Source organism: Vulpes lagopus, chromosome 7, assembly GCF_018345385.1.
Source record: "Vulpes lagopus strain Blue_001 chromosome 7, ASM1834538v1, whole genome shotgun sequence".
Classification (NCBI taxonomy): Eukaryota; Metazoa; Chordata; class Mammalia; order Carnivora; family Canidae; genus Vulpes; species Vulpes lagopus.
The window spans coordinates 86,250,910-86,275,496 of NC_054830.1; the positions used below are offsets into that span (position 1 = coordinate 86,250,910).

The 24,587-nt window shown below is 34.4% G+C and overlaps 1 protein-coding gene across 3 annotated transcripts in view; it reads left to right on the top strand.

Moving 5' to 3' along the window:
- Positions 1–24,587, top strand: part of LINGO2 (leucine rich repeat and Ig domain containing 2) — a 1,121,960-nt gene that overhangs the window by 607,425 nt on the left and 489,948 nt on the right. For all 3 annotated transcript variants that reach the window (XM_041760400.1, XM_041760402.1, XM_041760401.1), the window contains one exon: positions 22,517–22,602. The gene's annotated coding sequence lies outside the window, so the exon portion shown is untranslated. The remainder of the gene's footprint in view (positions 1–22,516; positions 22,603–24,587) is intronic.

The window sequence follows — 24,587 nt, forward strand, 5'->3', positions numbered from 1 at the left end:
TTTTGATTTTTAAGGAGTGGAGAATAGACCAGTACTGATGAGATCAGGTAGGTGGAGAATGATACAGACTGGTAGAGGGTGGTGTCATGGAAATCTATAGAGCAAAAATACATGAAAAAGGAATGAAAGAGGCTACAAGAATAATTTTTTTTTGGAGGGAGGGAGGGAGGTACTTCTCTCAACTTGAGATCTGAAAACCAAAGTTAAGAATGTGTTCTTATCAGGGCACCAGAATGACTCAGGCAGTTAGCATTTGACTTCGCCTCAGGGCATGATTTTGGATCCTGGGATCAAGCCCTCTGTGGAGCAGGGAGCCAGCTTCTCCCTCTGCCCCTCACCCCGCTTGTGTTCTCCCTCTCATTCACTCTGTCTCTCAAATTAAAAAAAAAAAAAAAAAAAAGAATGTGTATTATCAACCTCTTCTTTCTTTCTTTCTTTCTTTCTTTCTTTCTTTCTTTCTTTCTTTCTTTCTTTCTTTCTTTTTTTTTTCTTTCTTTCTTTCCTTCCTTCCTTCCTTCCTTCCTTCCTTCCTTCCTTCCTTCCTTCCTTTTTTTCCTTCCATTCTCTCTCTCTGTTTCTGCTAATTGACCAGAAAACTAATATCTCACTTTTATTTGCATTGCCATACTTACTCACAAGTTTGTATGTTTATTGGCAATTTGCTTTTCTTCTGTAAATTTGCATACATTCTAAATCCATTAAATTCTAAATCTGTAGAGAAATAGCTATACGTTTCTGGTAAATAAATTTACCAAGTATCTGCTACTAAGAATATCAACCGTAGGCAAGGGTGTGGGTTTGTGTGTTTCTTAGTTATGTCTCTTGTAAACACAACATACGGGGATAGTTGGATTTTCTTTGCTTTGCTTTTCCTCCCCCAAATGGGATCTTTGTCTTATAATAGGGAAACTGAACAAATTCACATTCACGTTACAGTGATCACTATTTCTGGACTGCTTTTGGCATGTTAGCTGAGGTGGGTTTTTTTGGTTTGCTTTGTTTTTTAACTTGCTATGCTTCCTTTTAATTTATCTTAATCCACTTGGCTCTGTTGGATTAATGGAGTGCTTTTTGCTCTATTTATTTTTATAGGTTCACAATTTCTTCCACTCTCTAGTGGTGGCGATTCTAAAAATTTTGCTAAACTTTGAAAAGTTTTATTTTTCTACCAACATCTGGAATTATTTAGCATCTATATCCGCATTCAAACAAATCAGGGAACTCAGCATGCTTTCTCTTTCACCTGCCCCTGTTTTATCCTTAGTTAAAATAAATACTTCCTGATTGCTAACTATTGGTGTATAATGCTTCAAGTATATTTTCCTACAAGTATAGTGATGACAAATTTGCTCACCAATGTTGCTTGAATCTTACACTTTTGTATATTTTGGAGTATATTTTTTCATTTTTATAGAATATATCTTCTAGACATTTTTCAGTTGGTAAATAGAATATTATAACATATTTTAATTTTGCTCCACTACTTACATATTATTTTGCTCGGTATGGGGCCAAGGTTTTTTAAGACATTGCACTATTATTTTCCATCTTCCGCTATAACTTCTAAAATGACATGGACTAATCTGATCCTCATTTCTTTGGATATAACCCTTTTTTTTTTTCTTGTAGCTTTTTATAATTTGGTTTCTGAAATATGTCCATATTTCTCTCTTTCTTATTTTTTTTCTGCACAGCATTCATCACTTCCTTTCTACTTGCAGCCACCTTATGTATTTATTTATTTATTTATGTATTTGTTTGTTTGTTTATGTATTTATTTATTTGTTTGTTTATTTATTTATTTATTTATTTATTTATTTATTTAGGGGATCTTGCATGTCTTCTATTTTATGCAAAAGATACTTTCCTCATGATTTCTATAATCATCTCTGGAAATTCTATTAAATGAATGTTGGAATGTTCTGCCCCTTAACACTCTTTTTCCCCTTAACACTTTTGTTTTACTTTTCAATTCTTTATTTTGTTGTGCATTCTGAAAAAATGTCTTGCCACAATCATTCAACCAATCTGACTTCAGCTTATTTTCAGTTGTCTTTTTAGCTCACTTAAAAAAATTAGCAGCCATTTATTTTTAATTTCTTCAGAAATTATATTTTAAAATTTCTTTTTATGGATATGATGGTATCTTTGATCTTGAGGATCCTAACAAAACTAATGGTTTTGGTTTTCCTTAAATGTCTGGGGATTCGTTGGTTCCTGTAGAGGAACACAGGTTTTGATTATAGGGGCATGCATTCAGAAATAGAAAGTAAGACATGCTATGTGAATAAGATGAGATTGTTGGTAGCGGTTTTCTTGGTGTGGAGGCCCCCATCTTCACTTGAATCCATGAGTTACCTGAGGCACAACTCTCCTCCAATTTAGATCCAGCTCAGATAGTCTTCCAATCAAAACACCCACACAATGACTCCATTCAGGGTTTCATCTTGGAAATATAAGAATAAGGATGGTGTAAGAAGAAACGAGGAGGAGGAGGAGGAGCAGATGGGTTAGAATAGGAGACAGAGGTTGCCACTTAGGGGGAAAAGCAATACCAAGAAAAGTCTCTGCTTTTACAATTTGCTTCTAACCTGGGATCATTTTCATTAACTGTCAACAAAAAGAGGTTTCTAGGAGATGACATACTTCATGCCACCTCTGTGGCTGTACAGCTATAGCATCCAGTGGGGACATAGAGAATTATCTGCTATTCTTTCTGAATATTTCTGCTATCTAGAAAACCTTCATTAAAAAGGATTGTAGGAGAGAGACATTTTACAAGCATTTGTAGAAATGTCCCATTTGTAACACAGTGGCTCTTCAGTGAGAATGAGACGAAAGAATGCCATTTGTTTAACATCTAACTTGGCTATGTATTATGTTTATGCTAGGTGCTTTTATGTACATTATACCATTTATTTTTCAGAAATGTGTCCTCATTGTTTTATATTTGAAGAAAACCAGTATATTAGTAATTTAAGGAATTTATGAAAAGTTTTTCAACTGGTAAATGATAAGTCTATGTTTGAACCCATTATGTCAAAATAAAATATAGGTAATTGTTACTAGCCATTTGAATTGAGTTCATTGCAATAGAACAAGAAATTTGTCTCATTTGTCAATGAGCAAGAGCCAAGGGGAATATATTGATCATTGACTGGCAGATTTTCCCAAGACAGGATTTTATCAGGTACCTTTCATCTCTTCTTTATATATTGAATAGTAAGATGAAAATGATACTCAGAATCTTCAGGTAGAGTTGACTATGAGCTCTTTCTACTTATTGATTCTCCATGTTCTACTTCTGTGCTCTAGAAAGCAAGCAATCCATGTGTCTTTCACACCAAGACTACAAAATGGCATTTTCAGTTCCTCTTCTGCATTTCCGACTTCCCTTCTATTCCTTATCTTGAGCTTAGAAAGAAGGTAACAATCATAGCAGTTGTAAAATATTGTAAATATTGGAGGAGAACGGCTTCCCTTCAGGATATGGTGAAATGAACCGAAAGCATCTTTCTTGTGAAAGGTACACATAAACATTATTGATATAGGTTAAGTCTACATAGGTTAGTCTTTTTTTCTGAGATTTAAAGACAAAACTTCCAAAAGTCTTTAAGTAAAAACACATAAGTTCTGGGATGTATAATATGATAGGACAAAGACCACAAATTAAAGACTCTGAGTCAGGAGGACGGGATTATTGTGTCCTTAAAGACATATATTTCTGAACATCAAAACCAGCCCAGGAATTTGAGAATAATAAACTCCTCTCTGATAGAGTTGTTTGAGTTTTCTATTATTAGTAGCTAGACCAATACAGTGCGTTAATACTTAGTAAATTTATAAAACCAGGCAAGCTATAATTATTTTTAGGCTGATTACTCAATGTTTAAGTTGTTTACCACTTGTTTCTTTCAGAAGTTTTCTGAATTAGCATTTATTTATTTTTTTCTCCAGGTCTGGTGGAAGATGTTTCCAAGCATTCTGTGTGGTAGCAATATTTAACAGTCCCTCTAGGTGCTGCTTGGAATTCAGAGACTCATTGCTCATTGATGATTAGTTCAAACCATTCCATGCATCTACTCCAGTGAAGGGAATAATTAACATCTGTCAATATTTTAGGAATTAATAGAACATTGGAAGAGCACCAAAATTATTTTTAAAAGGTTTACTTTTAAAGAAAACAACAAAATTAGACTTGACAGGAGTGTATGGTGTTTTATTGTAACCTAAAGCTACGTTAGCAGCTCCAGATTGCCAATAGCATACCCTTCATTACAACTGTGACAACATTTATATTATACCCCTACTTTGCAGTAATTTTGGATTTTTTTTTAAATGTGCTTCAGGCTAGCAGAAAGCTTTCACATTCTCAGTGTATGAGTTAGTGTAATATGTTGCTGTTAATACTTTATTTGTTTGGCATAGTTTTCCCCAAGACACTAGAACTGGGAGATTGGATAGTTTAGGCAATTTGGTCAGATATTGTTCCCTTACTCCACTTATTGGCACATGCAAGACACATACGTAGCACCTAATGTGATTCAGCTCTGTGTAGGAAATTCTTGTCCACATTGGTTTCCACTAAGATCATAGCAGAGAGGGCCGAAAGTGAAATTTTAAAATCTGATATAAAATTGTTTTCAAAGATACCATTTTCAAGACTAATTGGCCCCTGTACCATGATGTACACAAGATATTTTCCATAGGGCTTAGGGCCAGAAAATCTGTCTTCTCATGGTGATTGATAAATTTGCTCATTTGCCAACAATAAGAATGATGTGAACTTTTTTCTCTGCTTTCTCCTCTTTGCTCTAATTTTCAGAAACCCCAGAGCCAAGATTTATGCCTAGTCAAAGTAAGAAATTTAAACTCATGATGTGGCATCACATCATGAAGTATTTCCCTTCTTTTATTATTATAGTTCTAATCCTTCTTTAGACTTTTATTTTATTTATTTTACTATACTTCAGGTGCCTGGTTTATAAACTGCTGAAATGCCCTTTGGAACAAAATGGAGTAAAATAAATCATACTTTTAAAATGACTTATTGGAATACCTGGTGGCTCAACTGGTTAAGCTTCTGACTCTTGATTTTAGCTCAGGTCATAATATCAGAGTCATAAGATGGAGTCCCGTGCCAGGCTCCATGCTCAGCATGGAGTCTGCTTTAGATTCTCTTTCCCAATCTATCCGCCCCTCTGCCTGCTCATAGTCTCTCTCTGTCCTCCTTAAATAAATAAATAAATAAATAAATAAATAAATAAATAAATAAAATCTTTTTAAAATAGATTATTGTTCTTCTAGCCAGTTTAGATATATCAGAGTTGTCTGAGAATATCACAAATTATTGATTTGATTTTAAATGTTTGACCAGCTTTGATTTTATTTTAAAGTTAATATATAAACATGGTTATGGGTGATGTCAGAAAGACTGCTGCCTGTGTTCTCTGGGATTTTGATGGTTTCCTCTTTCAAATTTAGATCTCTTATCTATTTTGAATTTATTTTTGTGTACAGTATAGGAAAGTGGTCCAGTTTCATTCTTCTGCACATTGCTGTCCCGTTTTCTCAACACCATTTTTTTCTGTTGGATATCCCTTCTTACTTTGCCAAAGATTAATTGTCCATATAATTATGGGTTCATTTTTGGGTATTTTATTCTGTTCCACTGATCTGTGTGTCTGTTTTTGTACCAGTACCATCATGTCTTGATGATTACAGCTTTGTAATATAGCTTAATGTCTAGAATTGTGATGCCTCCAGCTTTGTTTTTTTCTTTTTCAAGATTGCTTTGGCTATTCAGGGTCTTTGGTGGTTCCATATAAATTTTAGGATTGTTTGTTCTAGCTCTGTGAAAATGCTGGTGGCTTTTTACAGGGATTGCATTAAATGTGTAGATTGCTTTGGATAGTATAGATATTTTAACAATGTTTGTTTTTCCAACCCATGAGCATGGACTGTTTTTCCATTTCTTTGTGTCCTCTTCAATTTCTTTCATAAGTGTTCTCTAGTTTTCAGAGTATAGATCTTTTATCTCTTTGGTTAGATTTATTCCTAGGTATCTTATGGATTTTGGTACAGTTGAAAATGGGATCAACTCCTTGATTTCTCTTTCTGCTGCTTCATTATTGGTGTTTACAAATGCAACAACAAAAAAAAAAAAGAAAAAAGAAATGCAACAGATTTCTGTACATTGATTCTAACATACCTCAACATCGTAAAGACCATATACAAAAGATCTACAATTAATATCCTTAATGGGGAAAAACTGAGAGAGCTTTTCCTCTATGGTCAAGAACAAGCCATTCCTACCAGTATTAAATAACAGTACTGGAAGTCCTAGCCTTGGCAATGAGACAACAAAAAGAAATAAAAAGCATCCAAATCAACAAGGAAGAAGTCGAACTTTCACTATTCACAGATGACGATACTCTATATAGAAAACTAGAAAGACTTCACCAAAAAATCGCTGGAACTATACACAAATTCATTGTTTTCTTTTTAGATGGATTTGTATTTTTTCCTTAGATTTTTATGGTTACAAAAAATTACAGCCACCTTTAAAAAATATACATCTTTAAATATATATGGAGGCATATCTGTAGAATGATTTTCTTGAAGTACAATCATCAAATTATAGGTTATGAACAATAACTTGGTAGCTTTGGTAGGTCCTGATAATTTGTCCTTCAGAAAAGTAAAACTAATTTATATAACCCCAGGATTGTGTGAGAATGTCATTTTTTCCTACCTTTGCCATACTATCAAGGTGTTGATCTTTAAGATAGAAGTTTTTTATTGACCTAGATTGACCATAAATTCTTCATATACTCCAAGAGTATTTTGTGTGTTTACTGTCTTATATATATTTGGTCTGAATTAATCCCAGGCTATCCTTAGGGAATTTGCTACTATGAAAGGAGCTGGGAGAAATAGTTTGTGGTTCTGGCCTTTTCAGTCACTGGATATGCTTTGGGCAAATTGCTTAACCCAGTTGCTCAGAAACCTAATTCTATTCAGATTTACCTGGGGAGCTTTAAAAATGCACATTACTATTTTGTTCACCTTGGAATCTCTTGGAGTAGAGACTGGAGAATTTGCTTTTTAACAAGCCCTTGAACTGTTTATTGTACCACCCATAAGAAACAGCTGATTGGTTGTATTTTGGAACCACTGACTCAATATTTCTAAGCTGAAGTATTGCTTTCTTTTGTTAAATTTCTGCAATGTATATACTTGTCTTCCCCTCAGGTTATAGTGGGTCATAAGTGTTACTTGTTCCCTTGAGTCTGTTCACTATGTGGAATCTTTTACTATCTTATTGGGTTGGAATTTGAAAGCAGCACACACCATACATCCATGTGCTACTCTGGAACTTTGCTGACAAGGCTGAATTCAGTACTTGCTTGTTTGGTGATTTTACTTTCATCATTATCTTGCCTTATTTCTCAATATTAGGAGTATGGGAAGGATTTGGTCAATCCAGAAGTTGCCAAACATAATGGTATAATTATCCTTTTTCTTCTTGAGATTTTTGAAAGAGCTAAACAAAGAACAAAATTAAATAGAAAAGTATATTTCACTTTAACTTCAATTTTGGGTCCAGACACAAGAGAAAATCTCTCAACAAGTGACCTGATAAGTCTTAAACATACTAATCGGAATCATCAAATTGTTCATTTCTTATATAAAATATACTTACTGATACCCAAGGACACAGTGTTCTCAGCCAGAAGCCACTCTCTAATGCATAAAAGCATTTCAGCTTTTTTTTGTTCAAAAGTCCTTTGCATGTTAACTAATATTCTATAATTTACTTAAATTTTCTATAAGTTATTGAAATGTATATAGGAAAATTTTAAAAATCTCTGCCTATTAAAACTAAGTTGAATGTTTGAAAAACTATATATATGGAAGCTATTTTTTATTTGCTGCTGATTTTATTTCTTGAAATGCATATTCATTTCTCAACCTTTGGGAAAGACCTACATCTATTTCTATAAATTTTTTTTTGCCAATTGGAATACCAAGCTTTATTTCTTACATAAACAAGACCTATACACCTTTCCTTACCTCCCTAAACCTCAATCTTACCAGCTATTAATGTAATTAAAAAGAGAAACTCATCAACTAAAATACAAGAAAAGATAGATCAAAAGTCAGGCTTTTCTTCAAAGAACAGACCCTTCATCAACTTACTCACAATATTAAAAGGAAGAGGGAGATATAAAAGAAAACTCTCCCCTACCCCGATATGAAATCTTAAAGCGTGATGGTCACAGTCATTAATAATATTGTCCAATCAGTATTCTAAAAATTGGCTTCAATTGGTGGTGGAGGGTAGGCAAATAGAGAGAAAACTTCTCTCTTCCACTATACATACATTTTTAGAATATAAGCTTTCTTGAGAACAGGGGTGGTTCCCTATATATCTATGCAGTCCTGGCTTCCTTGAAGCCTAGGTCTCAATAGGCATTGGCTACACAAAAATGTAGACGAGAAAACAGTTTTCCCTCTGTTATTCTACATACTTGGCTGCAATACCCTTCACCTCCCACCGTGTCGCCCATAATAAAAGACAGATTGACAGGACAAAACCAGAAACGTGTATACTTTCTATATACATGAGAGATACCCAGGAAAACTGAATAACTCCTTAAAATGGCCCATGCCATCACTTTGAATATCATCTCCAGCTAAAGACAAAATAAGGTGTGTGTGTGTGTGTGTGTGTGTGTGTGTGTGTGTGTGTAGGGGAAGAGGCAGGCACTTCTGCAGGTTATCTGGCAAAACCCAGTAAATAAGCGTGGGGTTGTTATCCAGATTCAAGTTTTTGCCTTCTTCACTGATAATAAATTCTTTCTAGAATTTTGGACTCATCCTCTTTTTCCTGACTCTAAGATTTACACTCTTAGAAATGGAGATTTCCCTTATAAATGGAGATTTTCCCCTTATTTTGTAAATGACTTACAAAATGGTGACTTCTACTTAGTTTACAAAGCTTTTCCTATGTCTGTTCTCAAGAATAGTTAGCCTAAAATAATCAATATGCCAGAAAGGCATATTTTGGAGTGATATGTTTTCCTCCCCTTCAAGAACAAAATAATTTATTCTTAAACATTTTGTAAATTGCAGAATACTAAGTAAAATATGAGGCATTTGTTTATTGGTCAAACATGTACAAAACAATTTTTATTGGTCCTGATTCACCAGGAGATAATTTAATGACAGAAAATAATATTACTAACTCACATACGATTACAATTTAATGTGCAACTATAATTTGGTATAACTAGCATTGCCATGTGGTAAGATACTTCTGATCAATTTTTTCTAGAGAAATCTTTAGATTTAGGCACTGAGAAATGCTTAGGTTTTATACCTGGGATACTACTAATAAAAAAGGATATTTATAAAAGTAAAAATAACTAACTTTATAGGTTACTTATTATGTAACTTATTAACACCTCATTTGATTCTCACAACTGTCTGAAGTAGTTACTGTTGTTTTGCAACACTTATTTTGCAGGTGAGGAAATGTTGGCTTAGGAAAGTCAAATACCTTACTCCATAAATAACCAGTTAATGGAGATGTAGCCAGTGCGTAGGGGAGCAAGAGCACCTGGCTCTGGTGGTCCCAAACAAACCAGGTTAGGCCACCTGCCACAGATAAAATCTGAAGGCAGAGAGAGGAGTGGTGGTGACACAAGAAAGGGATTTATTTCAGTGAAAGGAAAACAGTGAACTAACATCTGTCCCCAGAAAATACTTCCAGGTTTATATAAGGAAAATATGGGGCAAAAATGGTTGGATATGTACAGGTATGCAGTGCAGGTCAGATGGATCATTGTCTGGGAGTCAATCATTGGTGGGGTCTTCCTGGCTCAGGGCTGTCCTTATTGCTTAAGGAGGTAGTTTCAGTTACCCCAAGGGATGCTTTGCCCTCAAGGTCTTCTCTCTGAGCCAAGAGACAAGCTGGAAAGAAGAATCCAGATATAAAGTTTGAGATCTAAATGGGGCAGTCAAAGTCTTTCAGTGGTGCCAGGATCTTAATGTTTCACTCCAGAGCTAGTGTGTTCACCACTAATCTATATTGAGCTGCCTTAACTATCTTAGGATATATCACTTCGGATGATCATGGTAAGGAGTTAAATATGTTTACAATATGACTTAATTAGTAAGTAATCAATTTTAGTTCGTCAGGGGAGTGTCTCTTTGCTAAAGTATTTAAGCAAGTTTGCCCATTTATATACATTGACTTAGAGTACTTGAAAACCAAGTTTCCTGGAAACCAAAGAGTATGATTAGAAGAATATAGAATAGGAGCTGCCACCATGAGTCACTTTATTTGTCCACCTAGCCTAATATTTGCTAGTAGTGCCATCAAAAGATGACTTAAGGATGAATGAGGAACAGAATATGTGCTTAAAATTGTTCTTTTTGTTCATAGTCCATTCCTCAAACTAGTATTTTAAAATATTCTTAAATTTATTTGTACTTTAGTCTATGAAAATGGGCTAGTTATAGCAAATTTAACTCAGGGATTCTCTGTCTTTATGTGGAATTTGATCATTAAGACTTTGAAAGGGAGAGTTCTTTTACCAAAGCCTTTCCCCCAGAATTCTTAGATTTACTATGTATTTTTCAATTCTCTTCTTGATATATTTTCAAGGTTCTAGAAGCTCCCAAATATTTGTCAAATTTCAAAAAGCCCAACAATGCTAAGAATCCATGCTGATAATACTTCAGCACCTGTAATTCCCATCCATGTTTCTCACATAGCTTTCTCCTATTCAAAACCATCCCCCTGGGAAGGGTGTAAGAAAGTTGTATCCTGGTGAAATGGTTATCATTTGGATTGGTAAGAGAGAAAGTATACGTATATGCAAAATAGATGTCTGAAGGGCCATATGCAAGAGCATAAGTTTCAGAGCATGCATTTGAGTATAGTTTGGAGCCTTTTAAGTAGGAGTAACAATTTTTTTCTATGTTGTTTTGTTTTGTAATCTATATGCTGTGGATCATATAAAACAGCTGAGACTCCTCATCAAATAGCTAACCTGTATTGACTGAGAACATCTTGGTAACTTAAGCTAAAAAAATATTCCATTATTTCCCCCTCTTAATTAAGGAGTTTGTGGTAATGGCTACAGCAGCAGTATTTAACGTTTATGCCAAGTCAGCAATAAATTAGGGTCAAGTCTGAATGCATCTAACTGCATTCCCAGCCTGTGTTGTCACAGTACAGAAAAGATTAAGATTTATGCCACTGCTTATGTTAGTTTTTCTTGTGGACTTATTATGGACATTTGTATACACTCTACTCAGTCTTCCATTCGGCAATTTGATATTTCCCACACATTTTATGTGACTTGAAAAGTAGCAGAAGATGTTTCATGGAAAGATTGATTATATTGAATTAGCTCTCATACATTTGGTTTTCAAATATTTTTAGACAAATTTCCTTAGAAGTTTCAGTACAGTAATTATCATGTTTATGACCCAAACTCTATTTAGTCATTTCTAAAAAAATATCAGATTGATATGTGCTGAACCATGTTACCTGCATTCTAGAAATACCTACTGGGTAAATGTTGGAAACATGAACTTACTCTATAATGCATTCCTTCAATTGCAGTGCAGGGAGATGCATTTTTAAAAAGTATTTATCATGGATTCCCATGTTGTCTGAACTCTTAGGAGATAGCCTGTGAGAGGCAAAGTATAGAAGATGAAACAGAGCTAGTTGCTTGCACCAAAGGGACCAGTGTCTATCTCCAAAATATTATCTCTTGGATTAGTGAGCACTTTTAACTTTGGGCTTTCTTCCAGCCAAAGCAGGACTTTGCTTGTTATTTCTGTAGTTTACTGTATATATTGTTAACATTTTCACCCTATACCTTCTTATTACACTGACTTGATGCCAACTTCCTCTGGAACTGCCCCTGCCCTCCCTGCTTGGCACCGAGCACAATTCTCCATTTGTCTCAACCAAGTCAGCGCCCTTAATAGGAGAATACTAAGCCTTACAAAAGGATTCTAGCTGTATGTTCCAACTCATCAGGGAATGACTATAGATTCTGTCTCCTGCCTGCAGGTTATTATTTTATATTATTCTTTTAAAAAATTATATTTAGTGTTTTGTTCCTTGGAAATTGGGATTGTATTTCATGAGTTAAAGGAGAGTTAGTTCAAGATGTCCTTATGGCATTAAAGGAGTATTTGGTTGGAGGCCTATTATGACCAGTGCACTGCTGAATGTAAAAGGAGATAATCTTTCATGTACATGAGGGAATAGGCTTTGTTTTTTTTTTTAAGATTTTATTTATTTATTCATCAGACACAGAGAGACAGAGACAGAGGCACAGGCAGAGGGAGAAGCAGGCTTCATGCAGGGAGCGCAATACAGGACTCGATCCCGGGTCTCCAGGATCACACCCTGGGCTGAAGGCAGTGATAAACTGCTGAGCCACCCGGGCTGCCCAGGGAATAGACTGAAAACAGAAATGTAAACAACAGGAAGCAATACACACATACACACACACACACACACACACACACGTGAGCAGACGCATCAATGTGTGTATATGTATTTTCCTTTGTTGGGGGGGTCAGAGGAAATTTCTAGGGATAAGTTCTTGATTGCAATAAATTTACCTTTTCTCTAAGTGACACAAAACAACTCTAGTTTTTATGAGACTCAATTATTCAATAAATATTTACCAAGCTCTGGTTACTTCACATCCACCGTTTGGAACACTAATTGCCAGTGCACTCTTGTTCCAATAACGGGACTTACTTCACTTGAGTGTAAGAAATTGGTGCACAGAATCTTTTACTTGTCACCACTATGCCTGTTTTCTTCAAGAAAATGATTGGGCTCAACAGCAACCAGCACTTCTCTCAAGCAGGTTGTTGGAAGAGGTTAGCAGCAGGACCCAACATTTCAGTTCTGCAGGATTCCTACCCAGACATCAGAGAGATATCCTCAACCTTCTTCCTTCCTATTAAATTGATGTCTTTCCAGACAAACTGGAAGTTATTTTGAAGCCTCATGCTTTTATTTCTGCCACAAAAGTTAGTCATTAGGAGCTGTGTCACTTGGCCCCATAATTAAAGCCATGAAACCTGTGCCATACCAGTTGGATGGAGTGCCAAGAACAGTGATTAGGCAGTAGTAGAACTTTCAGAATCACTCCCTCTAAAGCTAGTTAAGAGCAAGTTTATTTTATTTTTTTGAAACATGTATCTCTGAATATATATGTCAGACCCCAGAAGTAGATACCAGGTCCCCTCCTGTTCTCAAGCCTCCTAACATTTACACTTACAATGCTACACAGGCCCCATAGGGTTTACATAACCTGGTTGCTTGTTGTACTGTTTCAGCTAAGCAAGGTGGGATATTGTGCGTATGAGGGGTTGCTGAAATTCTGTTTATGTTTGGATTCTCATCCAGTGATTACATGTTTCAGGATTGTTGCATACAACCACTGTGTAGTTTCTAGAACAACAGAAGGCTCTTTAAATACTTGATCACTATGACCAGTATGTACATACTCCCTTCTCCAAGCTATCAAAATCATATATCATCAGCTTCCCTGTCTCCTTCCATCTCCTTCATGAGTATTTTTTATCTTACTAGGTCATGGTGATCTTTTCTTCCTGTGAATTCCATTATCATCTATTGTTATCAACATCTGACACTCATATTTTCACACTCATATTTTACATTGAAATATCGTATGTTGTCTGCCTAAATAGACTGTAAGTTCTTCAAGGGAAAGCACTGCAATTTTATTCCTTTGTATCATCCGTATTGCCAAGCACTGTGCTGTGCTCATAGAATGTACAAAAGTAAGTTGCTGGGTAAACTGACAGATAAAGAAGTGAATAGGAAGACTATGGGAACTAGTGAAACATTTTCTCAAACTTTATTGAAGATATAAAACTATTTAAATCAGGGCTAAATTATAATCAAAATAGGACTCCTGACTAATAAGAAGTTTGAAACTTTTAAATCTCTTACAAAGTTAAATAGAGTTGACGTGTAACCTTAGTGATTATCTAGGGAAAACTTTCATTTACTGATTGTGTTAGGAGTCTGTAGAGAAACAGAACCAATAGGATATATATGTTATTATATATAATGTGTATATATGTTATTATAGATAGTATTTAACTTTATCTATAATAAGCATATATGAAGAGATTTATTATATATTATATATATTTATTATATATATATAATAAGCATATATGAAGAGATTTATTATAAGGAATTGGTTTACACAGTAATGGAGGCTAGAAGTACTAAGATCTGCTTTCTGCAAGTTGGACCCCAAAGAAAGCCAGTGGTGTAATTTGGTCAGGTCTTAAAGTCCTCAGGACCAGGACTTTAAGGCAAGAAAAGATCAATGATGTTTTATCTCCAGCAATTAGGCAGGAAGGGTTGAATTCTTCCTTCCTCCAACTTTTTGTTCTGACCAGACCCTCAACAGATTGGGTAATACCCACTTATATTGGGGAGGGCAAACTGTTTTCCTAGTTCCACCAGTTCAAATACTATTTTTCAGCAGAAATACCCTCACCGACACATCCAGAAATAATATTTTGCTAAATATCTGGGCACCTCCTGACCTACTGAAATCGACACAGAAAATCACCATCACAATAATGAACCAATTGAAAAGCACAGATTTTGGTGACTTGTCCAAGGTTACTCAGCTGGTACAGGGGAATGTCATGACCCAGCTCCTTTCTCTGACTGATATTTTTTCTATCTTTCATAGAGAGGTCAGTATTTTGGAGATTGAACAAATAACGCAGACAACTGATTCATGGGTTGCCTGTGGGTTGCAGATTATAGACCATGCTTTCCCACATACTGTTCTGTAACAACACTAAGCTTAATGTTGAATTTTTGATCCATTAATATTCTTGTGGTTAGTTCTTTTTCTGTCCAATTTTGAGAAGTGGAAATTTTATTTAAGTTTAGGGCTCATTATTCTTCACAAACCAGAGAAATTTACTGCTATTCTCAGGATATTCCATTCTGCTAAAAGCCTCAGAAATGTCATAGGATGTTCCATATATCTTAAAAAGAGACATTGACAAATTGAAGTGCATCCAAAAGAAGGTGACCAGAATAGTGAGACGTCTGGGAATATGTCATGTGAGGAATGTGTCTGTCACTTTGTGTTCAAATTTGGTGATGTTGAGTCTGAAAGATGCTCCCTATTCCTGCAGGGCAATGATAACTTCCTTCAATTATTTGAAGATCTGCCATGTGAAACTAGGATTCTGTATTTTCTGAATAGGACAAGAGGGTAAAACTTGGGCCAGTGTGTGACAGGCACAAGAAGGCTGGCTTCCACTGCATACACATGTATAAAATAGAGTTCTTGTTCCAGCTCTTTTGTTGATGCCAATGGCGCTCCATCATGGGTCCCTTGTGAGCAAAAGCCTGTATCTCCATGCCAACTGGGAGAATGCTTTGGTGGTTTGTGTTGCTTATTACTTGAAGATTGTGTGATTGTTTGTCACTGAGCTATACCCAAATCGATGAGAGCCAAACTTCACTTGGCAATTCTCATTCACCTCACTCAGGTGAAGAGCATTTTAGGAAAGGTCATGCTATTCAAAGCTAGTGTTGATACTGGAACCCCTAGTTAATTGCTCATGCTATAGGTAGAGCACAGCTTGAGGTCATTCCCTTCTCTATGTAACTTACCAGAATCTGAAGCTTTCCCTACAGCGATGAAACATTATGGCTCTTTAGGAGGCTGTCTGCATTGATCTGTATGAGGGAAGTAGAACATATTTAGAAGAAATCCTTGTACCCCCAATCTTTTTAGGTTAACAGTAGGCATTCAGGATGCTTATATGAAACAAGTGTAATTTAATGAACTACATACAGCTTTGAAAGTGTTAGAAAATGAATCAAACCATAAAATGTGCCAGAGGTTTTAAAATAAATAAAGTAAGTCATGTTTCAGTGTATTTGAAATAATGTTCACAGCCAGGCAACAGACATAAAATGAATATTCCTTCACTTCTCACCTTGATTAGAATGGAAAGTACATATTTAACAGTTATTTTTGAGTCTTAAATGTGACTCAAACTACCAATCTAGTTATAGTTTGTCTTTTATCTTTTCTTTTTTGAAATGTCACTAAAGCAGTAGTCAAAGTTTATATTTAGGTTTAATACAGATTTCATTGAACATGCAAGTTCCACGATGGAACTCATTTTATTAGACCCTGCACTCAACACAAAACATCAATTGCAGGAGGTCATACCGTATCTTTCTAGCTGTCACACCAATATCTTGCTGAGTGCTGGCTGCAGTGTCTCAGGTTTTTTATTTATACTGGAACTCATTTAATTTGATCCAAGAGCTATTTCCAAAATACTTGCAGTACACAAAAAAGCACTTTATCAACAGATAGTCCATTGCTTTGGAGACAGGAATACCAGCATGATTCTCTGTGGTCACAGAGATCAAGACAAATGATGATAATAGATTTAATGAGAAACAGTCTTAATTCTAAGAAAAATTATTTTATACTATATGAATCTACCTGTCCTACACTTGTGTAGCTAAAATAAGATTTGAATGCTTTGCAACTCTTAGGCTTTAAAAGATAAAGCCAATATCTGAAGCTGGCTAATTCTTCTTACTGAATGTACCTGCAGTTATGTAGCTACCACCAGATGATAGAATTGTCTTAGGGTAGAGCAGCACAAACTAGGTCTTAAATTACTACGTCTACATGACCTGCAATAACCTATGAGGGACCTGCACTCTCAGTCCACCACTTCACTACCTTTTCAGAAAAAAAAGAGGAGGGGGCAGAGAAGGAATCCCTTTTCCTCCTTTATTTCAGAGTTAACATACACATTGGATTGAACCAGAGAAAGCAACTGTGAAGATGAACCAAAGTATGGCTCTGGCCCCGTAAGTGCTTATAAATGAATGAGAGAAATAGTCAGAACATGAGTAGGTAGATTAAAGACTGTGGAAGTCTTTGAGCCCAAGCCAAGGAGTTAGAAATTGGGCTCCCTTTTCCCCCATCTATCCCCGTATTTCATAAAGAATGGGGAGCCTTAGAAACATTGTGAAAAAAGGATTGACATGATTCTAGCTTTGATTTGGAGAATTTAATCTGGTGAGATCAGTGAAAGACTTCTAGGAAAAAAGGAAGCAAGACCATTGTTGTTGAGGCAGATGACTCAGTTCAAAGTCTGTTGCAATAGGAGAGCTAAGAAGAAGTAGGAGTTGTAGGTATGGAGAGGTAGCAACACCCTTTGTTTTTCAGGAAAATCCATCTACCTTCTTTATATCATTGATAATAGAAATATCAAGGTCTTAAATAAGAGTTTGAATACTAAAATTTAAGATAATGTAAGAAAATTGATTAGGAATCACAGAAGCATTTTAGAAATAGATTGAATAAGAAAGAGGCTTACATCTAAGAAGCCAGTTAAGAGGTGATCAGTAAAATAACCTAGGGGTATTAAATTTCTTGGATTCTTTATTCTAACAATCCTTCCACCCCCTCATCAGTATTGAACCACCACTCTACACAAGCACACTTCTATATGCAGTTTATTTTTCTCCTTAATCCTAGCTGAAGTTTAAACTATAGTCATTTTTAGCTCCATGCTTAGATCTTCCACCATGAACTTCCCCATCTGTTTTTGAAGACAATGAACTTCTCTGAGTAATTGTTTTGGAAACATCATCCACTAAGTTGCATTATATTGTGGAGCCACTAAAGTGTTTCTTTACAAAGAAATAGTTGAAGATAGCATTTGAAAATGTAGGCAAAGAAAATGGTAAGTTGTCCTTCAGGATATGAACAAGATAAAAACTGGCCAGTTCTTGTTAAACTCCTCTCAGAATGCAGCCATGTTAACCTAATGGGAAGAGACTATTCCTTTCCTGTGTTGTGAAAAAAAAATTTTTTGATTTCTTACTAAGTCTAAGTGAAATCATTATTAAACAACAATGATAATATCAACTTTTTGGAAATTAAGTGAACCCCATACGAAATCATATTAGAACATAATCTATCAAACTAGTTAAGAATAATTTAGTATGGGGTTTGAGATTCTTTTTTGAACATTCCCCTATTAAGTTTTCCTCAAAATGCATTGAGTCTTAATTCCAAAAAAAAAAAAAATCCCCTTATATCCATGCATGTGTCCATGCATGTATTTATGTATATATATAATGATTCCAATAGTTAAGACATGCTTCAGTAATGGTACTCACAATAGGAGAAATGGTGAATGTAGGCATGACCAATGGTGACTATTTTGTTAATGGAATTTGGAGAAATGTTTATGGAATATCTTGCTATTTGGAAATTTGGCTGAAAATGTCAGAGATAAGCATATCCTTGTTTCATTGGTCTACCATTTTCATAATTTTTAAAAAAGATTTTATTTACTTATTTGAGAGAGAGCAGGAGCAGGTGGCTGCAAGGAGGGATAGAGGGAGAGAGAGAAGCAGACTCCCTGCCAAGCAGGGAGCCTGACTTGTGGCTGGATCCCAGGACCCTATGATCATGACCTGACCAAAAGGCAGACACTTAACCAACCAAACCACCTAGGTACCCTGGGTCCACCATTCTTAAAGCTTATTTCTTTTAATATCTAGTTATTTTCTCCTGTTTTTTTTTTCCAACAATGGTAAAAACTATGCTTTCAGGTGGATCTTCATCAGTAAAAAACCCAAGTAACATATAGCAATGAAATCATTTCCTACATTTTGGAAACTAGGACTAGCATTCTGTAGAATTTATAGTGATTTTCCCTTGCAAATACTTCATATTTTGACATAAATATTTTCCTTTAATAAACTATATAGTATAAAAGTTGAGTCCTCTGTTTTCTTTTATGATGTTTTGGCTACCTTAAATATCTTTTATCAGGGAAGATATTTACTTAAGTATTCAAAAACTATTGATTTTCTCTTGGTTATAAAAAATAAGGTCTAGCATACTTGGATTTGAATCTCACTTTTGCCACTCTTAAGCCAGTTAACCTCAAACTTATCTCTCCACCTAATAACTCAGCATGTTAATGGTTTATTTCATTTTAGTGAGGATTAAATGAATTAACACATGCAAACCATTAATATAATATCTGGCCATTAGTAAATGCCTAAAAATTATAAATTTTTATTAGCATTTTATAAACATAAACTAAATGAGATAATATCACATACATATGAAATTATACAAACACAGTGTATTATAAGACCATAAATTGTAGCTAAAATTTGTAAGGTATAAGATATAGGAAACAAAAATGTTCAGAAGAAAGGAAAGTTACCTAAAATCTTACTAGCCAGTAACAAAAAGTCAATGTTTAATTTATTTTGTTATATATTATTAAATTCAAGGGAGTGTGTGCTAGATACACATTTATTTTCAAAATTATCAATAAATTATAAATAAGAACAGAAGTATGTACATTTGCTAACTGCTTATTTAGTATTATTGACCTCAAAATAATGGCACTTTTTTGAAAAAAAAAAGATTGTAAATTTAAAAAATATTAGTTATAATAAGTTTTTCAAATGGAAAACACAGATATACACTAATGTACCATGAATTAGTCAAGTATTGTTTTGAAATCATCTGAAACTATTATCTGAATTCTTGGTACTCAAAGTATGGTCACTTGGATCAGCACCGCCAATGTAATAAGCTTGTGATAAATATAGACACTTGAGTCTTGCCTTAAACTCATTTAGGCAAAAATCTGCAGTTTGATTAATGTGCATATAAATATCACTCATATATCTTTACATTTGAGAATCAATGTTTTAAACCAAACCAAAAAGGGAGAAAATAGAAATAAAGTTTAGTGGGGTTCCACATAGATTATCAGAATGATTCAGATAAGAAGAAAATAAAAAGTGTTGCTAGTTAAGTTAATCAGATCTTTATATGTCATTGTTTTGTGTGAATAAAATCAAAGCATATGCCCTGTAATAATAATACTGGTGCCTCAATTGTACAAGCTGGTATCAGTATTGTTTGACAATTACTGGTTTCCCTTATTGGTCAGAGCTACAAATAGGACACAAGTGACTTAATGATCTCTAAATATTTGACCCTGGCTTATGCACTCACAAAAATTCCTGCTCAAATCCAAAATTAATAGTACATGTGTATCAGCTATTGTGTACTGTATGCCACACTGAGAGTATTACAGTGAGGAAACTTTTACAAAATAATGTAGACTGATGCATACAATTAGAGTCTTCTTTTTAAGGAAAAAAGTATAAATAAATTTATTTTATTTTTTTAATGGGAATTGTTTTAATATCTCAAAAGAGGTATACATGCAGGAATATGAAAAAAATGATACTTTCATGATTTTCTATTTACTAATGCTTTAAATGCAAGGTTTTTTGTCTTCCTTTCAGGAATGAATGGAAATAAGGAAGAATAATTAGAATATACTTTAACATGTTTACATTCATCTATACATTCATTAAGCAGGAATTTTAAGCAGAGGCTGTAATCTTGTCCACATGGGTTCTACATTCCAGTGAGGAAAAGAGATTATAGACAAATTAAAAATATGACTATATGTTTGATAAGAGGGGGCCATGTTGGGATTTCAGGAAAAACCTCTTTCGAGAAAGTGACTTGAACTGAGACATAAGGCATAAAGAGGATCCAATTGCAGAGCATTCCAGGCTTGATTTCCTGAAAAGCAAAGTCCTTAGGTGCTTGAGACCCGGGTTTATTAAGAGAAGAGCATGCAGAAGCTCAATAAAAATGAGAGAAAAAGAATATTTGAGAGGTAGACTGTAGCCTGTTCATGTCAGAATTTGTAGGCCATGATAAGATAATTAGATTTTATTCCAAGTACAATACAAAACCACTGGGTAGTGAAATTATGATTTATGCTATGAAGTCTACCCTGGTTAGAGTGTGAGCAGTGGATTGGAGAAGGGGTCATGAGCAGGATCAGTGAGAATAAGTAGAAGGCTTTGTGATAGTCTAGATGATCAATTATGGTGGCTTCAACTGGTGAGAGGAGAGAACTCTGTGGATTCTAGCTATATTTAGTGTACATAATAACCATGGAAAACAAAGTTAGTTAAAAAGATATTCACATTTCTGACTTGAGTACAAAGCATATGTGTTAATTTCCTAGGAAGCAAGGATGACCTAGGAGGGCATGAGAGGAAATTTAGGAGTTCAAGTTTAAAATAAGTTTAAAAGGTAATAGATACATTGGAGATTAAGACAGTGGGCTCTGAGAAAGGTTCACATCCTACCCTAAGTGGTTAATAGTGATGGATCTTGAATAATTTATTTAAGCTATACCTCTGTTTCTCATCTTTTAAAAAAGGGAGGTTAATAATACTTACCTTACAGTGTTGTTGTAAATATTAAATTAGATAATTCCTATAAAATGGTAAAAACAGTTATAAGCAACAAAATAATAATCATCACCATTATGAATGCTCACACAAGAAGTAATGTCAAATAGAAATGCTGGCATATAAGTTTGAGATATGAAAGAACATGGTTGACATCCCAATTCTTTTAAAAAAGCATTACTATCAAATTAACATGTTTTACACCTTAAATTTACTCAATGTTCTATGTCAAGTGTATTTCAGCTAATGAGGGTGGGGAAAAAAAAGAAAGCTTTTCACCTCATTATACTTACTTTGAGTTAGTAAAAAACTATCCTAAGATAGCTTTTGCTATTTTTTTTTAAATCAACCTAACTTTCTTTTTACCCTTCTCTCTTTTTGTGAGTTGCACAGGACAGTTGATATGGAGCTGGGACATAGAGTCAGAAAAGTCATCAAGACAATGGGAAGTCATATTCTAATTCTAAAAAGAACATTTCATTTCCCTTTTTCGACTTTCCAACTATTCCAAAAGTAGATTCTAGCTTTTAATTGATTATATTGGAATTTCCTGCTTAAATAGACCATAACTATTTTCGATAAGAGATGATCCAATTTATCTAAGAATTAACTATTAAAACCACAAGGAATAATCTGGGACTTGCATATTGATTTCATTGTCAAATTAACCTTTGAAATGGCAGTTTGACACAGCAAAAATTCTTTCTTCTTTTGGTCTATACTGTAACAAATTAGAGCAAAATTTCATTTTGGCTTCTGGAGTGGAAGGTTGATTTCTTCAGCAATATAAATGTACTCGAACATGAGTTTCATCCATTTATCTATTTAATAAAAAATAAAGTAATTTAATGAATGCCTGGGTGGTAGATACTTTGTCACTTTCTGAGAATTCCAAGATAAACGTGACAATATACTTGCTTTCAAGATGCAAAACCCGTATGTGAAATGGGTTCATCTCTGTTTTGTTTCTTTAAAAGCTTTATAGAACAAGTGCTATGTAAATTTGAGTTATTATTGTTGTGATCATTAATATATGGAAATCCTTTACGAAGCAAGTATCATTTTTATAACATGTTTTATTTATTTATTTGTTTTTGGTAGCCTCCATACAGAGTCATGCAAAGAGGTTCAGAGAAGAACACAGAAAGTGGCCACCATCAGCATGAAGAACCCAACAAGTCAGACTGGTAAGTGGAAAAGTGATGCATGAGTGTATTTTTCTGTGTTTCATTACATCTGCTGATACTGTTTTTTATTCAAAAATACCTCATAGTTTACAAACAAAAATGAGAGTGTGTCTAAAAGGAAAAATGTCTACGACATTTATTCTCATTACTTTGAAGACCTTAGGAAGGTGGTATTCATCACGAATAGTCTTGGCATTTCATTATAGACAGATATGGTGTTACAGTAGCTATATGACTTTATGAAAGCTGCTTAATTCTTTGAGTATTAGTTTCTTTGTTTGAAAATAGAAATGATGGGGATGCCTGGGTGGCTCAGTCGGTTGAGCATCACACTCTTGTTTTCAGCTTAAGTTGTGATTTCAGGGTGGTGAGATCAAGCCCTGTGTCAGGCTTTGAACTAGGCATGGGTCCTGCTTGAGATTCTCTCTCTCCCACCGCCTCCCCTACCCCCCACTCATGCATGCATGTGCAGTCTCTCTCTACAAAAAAAAAAATAATAATAATATAAAATAAATAAAAGAAAAAGAAAGAAAATAAAATGGAGATTATGGTAGTTATCTTGTTATGTTTTCCTAAGAACTAAGAAATTGCATATAAACAATCAATTTATTTAGCATAAAGAGGTTAAAGATACAAGACTAATATTTATTGAATAAATTCCATGTGCCAGGTACTAAGTGGTAACTACTTTATTACGCTGTTTTATTGAATATGCACAACAATGCTTAAGAATAGAAGCTATTATCGTTCTCCCTTTACAGATGAAGAAACTGTACTATTGTAAAACTGTGTGAGTTGCCTTTAGATAGCATACTGCTCTGACAGTTGTTTGAGTGCAGTCCTTTCTGATGCCAAAATTTCTGTACTTACATTCATTCATAAAATCAACAAACATGTATTGGGTAGCTAACAAAAGCCAGGCTTCTTTTGGCCGGAATGCCATGCTATTTCCAAAATGATTATTGCTTAGAATATAACAACTGTATGTTTATAAGACACCTTATAGTTTACAAATAATTTATGAGTAAGTAATTTTGTTTACTAATGATATACCCCGTATGAAAGACAAAGTTGGGATTATTACATGTATTTTACAGATGGAAACATTGAGGTCCCAAGAGGTTAACTGACTCACTGGATGTTTTACATGCTCAGTGCTTTTCAGATTCTATGGGTAAAAAATCAGGGGTTTTTTTGCATATTTTTTAATGTTTTTATTTAAATTCCACTTAGTTAACATACAGTGTATATTAGTTTCAGGTGTACAGTACAGTGATTCAACATTTGCCTACAACACCCAGTGCTTATCACAGCAAGTGCACTCCTTATTCCCCATCACCAATTTAATCCATCCCCCCACCTACCTCCTCTCTGGTAGGACAAACCATTAGTTGTTCTCTATAGTTAAGAGTGTTTTTTGGTTTGTCTTTCTCTATTTTTTTTCTTTGCTTATTTTTTCTGTTTTTTTTTTATATTTTATTAAGTTTACATATAAATAAATTCATATGGTATTAGTCTTTCTCTGACTTCTTTTGCTTAGCATAATACTCTATAGCTCCATCCATGTCATTGCAAATGACAGGATTTCATTCTTTTTTTTATGCCTGAGTAATATTCATTATATACATATATATAAAAATTTATATATTAAAGATATATATATTCATTCTATCTTCTTTATCCATTCTTCATTTGATGGATACTTGGGCTGTTACCATAATTTGGCTATTGTAGATAATGCTGCTATAAACATTGGGATGCATGCATCCCTTAATCAATTTGAATCCATTGCAAATTGAACGTTTTTGCAAACATTAATTACCAGAGAAATAAAATGATCAAAAAATAGACACAAAATGCACATGTCCACATTTTTATTAGTTGTCATTATTCTGCAGACATAAAATTATAGAATGACTATAAAGGGTTTTAATACTTTCTCTCCATACTCCATTTTCTGTACTCCTCATGATGTAGACCAGTTA